Genomic DNA, 4,370 nt, shown 5'->3' on the forward strand with positions numbered 1-4,370 from the left:
GAGGAATTTTCATATTGTATTTTAAACTGATTAACTTGTTTCATTTGAAGTTATTTTCAGTAATTGATTTGTCAATATAATATAACAACTAAACAGTGGTATTTGTCATGTATTAATTAATTTCACCATATTTCAGGTTATTATTTAAGTATATAAGATCAGTTTAATCAATATCATAACAGCAAGTAACATAGGCATTCAGTTTTGTGTGCTTTGAGAGTCGCTTTATGGTATGTATCTGCCTGTTTTCTTTTTTCAAAAGAGGTCCTGTGTCTTTCCCTACTCAAATGCATTACTGAGTGGTCTCTATTCTTTAATAACTTGCATTCGCATTATGGGCAGAGACTGCTCAACCCATTATTCTGTGATCAGCACCTTAAAAGTGCAGAGAAATCCAAAAGGAAAACATGTGAGTGCACATAACTCATGGCGGATCCAAACACACAATCTCATTTGAGCAGCACTTATCCTCTTCAACAATTCTGTCCATACAATCCCCTTTCTGCGGGACACTGAACACAGACAGAGGGTGTCCCGAAGTGACCATTTTGAACCTCCCCCTCTGCCCGCCCTGGTCACTGGATCACTGGCCCACTCAGGACAAAGTAGTCATACGATATGCCCAGGCAACCCAACCAACGCAACCCAGCACAGCTTTTCTGCCATTTCTGTCATTTATGATTTAAAGTGAATGGAATTCATTTTTTTAATGCAGCTATCTAATAAGTAGAAATGTTAGTCTTTGGTAGAAGGCATGTCTTTATGCCTTTGTAAATTCCATTGTAAATGCATTGCTGGGGGTAAAAGAATATCATTGAATGACTGGGAAAGTGGCTGCATAACTGGTTGCATTTGGCATTTTTTAGGGATGATATCATATGAAATCATATGAAAAATTGCTGTGTGTTTTTTGTGTTTTTATTTTCTTGTTACCGCCTTTACTCAGGCACTCATTGCGTTGTTTTGAAGTTGCCCTATACAGTTGCCTTATGTATAAATTAGCTAGTACTGTGTCCTCAAACAGGCTTTGCTCTCAGCTGAGAACTGTCTCATTGTGGAACTGTACACATCCTGTCCCTGTACTGTTGCTATACTTGCTGTATGCACTTTTGTACGTTGCTTTGGATAAAAGCGTCTGCTAAATAAATAAATGTAAATGTAACTATAACTATCTGGCACAGTTTGATTGCAAGTTCACTGAAAGCAGAGAGCCCATGGGCCCATTGCTCATGGTGGACCCAGCATCAAAGCTCTGGACCCCACACTGTACTAAACCTGTGTACAGGAGACAAAGCTAGAAGATTTTAATCAGCTTATCTGGCCTGGTGCAGATGTGCAAGACAGAGTCCAGAGTGTAACTATTTGCCAACTATGGCCCTTGATACTGACTTTTTTTCTCAATTTATTTACACTTTGATATTGCAATGCCAGGCAAGAATGATGTCCAAAATCTGCACAGTCACCTTGGCAAACAGATCTCTGCATGTGCGCTGCCAGGTACGTACAGTGCTACTGTTGAAGAGATTCAGAAATATATTTTGATATGTAATTTTCCTCAGAAAATGTTTCTTTTTTTGCAAGCAGTGGAAATGGATTCACATGAGACAAAAGTGCACAGTACCACAACTGCTTAACTTTAAACCTATCATAAAACTAACCAGTGGTGTCGTTAGACCAGGGCTTCCCAGGCTACAGCCCCGAATGTTTTATAAATAGCCCCAGATCTCAATTTTTTATTATTTTTTTTTTTTTACGAAAATGAGAATAATAAAAAAAATAGCCCCGGATCTATTCATCTGTCATTCCGATCATGCATTAAAGCCCTCGAAAATAATATCGTGGATCAAAAATGCAAGTACGTTTTGGGTCCTCTGTGTTCAAATTTGTCACAGTTCAAAAGGAGCCCTTGTCACACAGCGGAAGCAAAGGCTATGAGACCAGAGTTGGTCAATTTTCAAAATTGAACAAAGCATCGGTAACATACGATCTAGCATGTGACTGCTTCATCAATGTCAAGGCTCTTATTGCTTCTTACGGTTTTACTCTTGCTGCTGAAAATAGAAATAATAACAAAGTTGAATGAGAACTCAGATTGCACTCATTTTGTTTATTTTCAGTTCACATTCTGAAAGCTTATGCACCTGACTGGAACCTTTTGGTAGAGCAGTGTCTCACATCTTATATTCATTTTACTCTGAAATAACTTGAAAGTGGTGCAATTGTCGGGTGAAAATCTATAGATTCCTGGGCTGGGCTAAGCCCTCAATGTTTCAAGATCCTAACAACACCTCTGAAACTAACCGAGGACAACACCACACAAACACATTTGCTGCATTTAACATTAAGTAATTAATAGATACACAGTATAGATATTAGCATTTTTGCCTGAAAAAGTTTGGTAGTAGTGTATATGTGTCAATTATTGCTTTGTGTTTTGTCAACTATAAACAAGAAATGTGATGAGGACTTTCACACAAAAATAATCAGTCTGTGATTTGAAAATAAACCACATAGTCTGAATGAGAATGTTTTTTGGCTGCAGAATAGAACAGTCTTCTTTGATGTGTGCAGAATAAAATACTCCAACAGTCCCAGTATTGTTGTTCAGAACTACTATTTTAATTGCAGTAAAAAGTCAAATGATACTGCATACATATTAACACAAAGTCAAGCTAGATGTACATTTTTTCAAACTCTATCAAAGTGGCCTGTTTCTACAAACAGTTGGGCTTTCTACTAACAGCTGAGTTTAGTTAAATATCATATAGTTATAATCATCATAGCACGAAAATGGTACCCCAAACAACATATAAAGTAAAAATAAATTTGAACTAAAAGTTACAATCATAATTGATGATAGTAGGACTACATGAGACTTGTATTTCAATTTAAAAATCCTAAAAGATACAGTACCGGATCATGGGTTTGGTCTTATAAATAATACTAATTTTAGAATCAGAAACTATGGGGTACTAGCACCCCTAGGAGGCTCAACCATCTCATTACAACAAACAACTAGGAACCCATAACTGCATCACAGTAAAACTAGTAATGAAAAATACACCTTTTTACATGGTAAAGAAGGAACATTATTTGTAATTCTTAATTTGTAATTTGTAATATTTGATTTCTTTGTAAGTGATTCTGTAAATGTAGGTCATAAAAATAAGTCATAACTGCCAACTAGAAGGGGAAACTATGGGTTATTCAAAGAAAACAAATTCAATCTATAGTTATTAGGAAGCTATTAGAAGCATTAAACCAGATAGGAGCCTCACTGGATGTACCAGGCTAGAGGATCAAATAAACAAACCATACTGTATGTTCAGAAACTGATCAACAACAGAGGCAGGCTGGGGCACTGCTTAGGCTTTGACTAGGTTTTTAACAGTTTACTTCCATTTAACCTTTTTAAACTAGGCTGCACATCATTGTTGCCTTTTTAGTTACGAAATTAATATTCAGAAAGTCCTAACATGTACACCTTCAGTTCCAGCTATTGAGGCAAATATCCACAACAGTGTAGCTCTAGAAGGACCTCTCTGGTTTCGTGCTCAACTTCCCTCTCTCAGGGGTCATTGAAAATGTACATCAAATATATGCTACAGTGAATTCATAAAACAGCACCACACTAAATAGCATAACTGTGAAATGTTACTGTCAGCCAAATATGATGTTTAAGTAAAAGCATGCTAGTGTTTGGAGCAAGCAACTTGTAAAATAACAGCTGTTCTGTTGTATAACAGTAAGCACTTTGCAGTGGTTAATATTCACAGAGCTGCCAGAGACCACTGTCAGTTTTTGAAATACAACAGCAGAGCATGCCATGAGTTACTTAAGACGCAAGAGTTCTCCTGACTGTCTTCCATCAGTGTTATCACTGTCAAGACTGGGTCAGTTTTTCCAGAGTGGAGAACGTATGATTTGATTGGATAGGAATTTATCCTCCATGTCCACGTCACGTTTGCTGTGCCTGCAAGCCAGACGGTCAACTTCTTTAAGAAGTGTCACCATGCCAACAGGATTAGACAGGGCCACAAGTCTGATGTTTCTCTTTCTGAATAAGTGTGTCTGATAAGCAAATGTAATGCTCTTTCAGCTTTGTCAGTCAGCTCCCCCAGCTGCACCTCTCATCAAAATGCACAGCATCCAGGCATGTTCTTTTCACTGTAACATTTACAATTCTGTCAAAAAAAACAACTGCTATTGAGTCACTGACTCCATCAATAACATGATTTTATTTGAGAAATATAACACTATTTACAATATATACATGATGCAGCGAATGAGGAGACTCTGTTCCATTCTCTGCTGGCGCAGACATGCCCTCTGCAGTCATCTCTGAGCTGGGACTCCTGCAGTGTGGCCTC

Source organism: Megalops cyprinoides, chromosome 20 (genome assembly GCF_013368585.1).
Source record: "Megalops cyprinoides isolate fMegCyp1 chromosome 20, fMegCyp1.pri, whole genome shotgun sequence".
Taxonomy (NCBI): Eukaryota; Metazoa; Chordata; class Actinopteri; order Elopiformes; family Megalopidae; genus Megalops; species Megalops cyprinoides.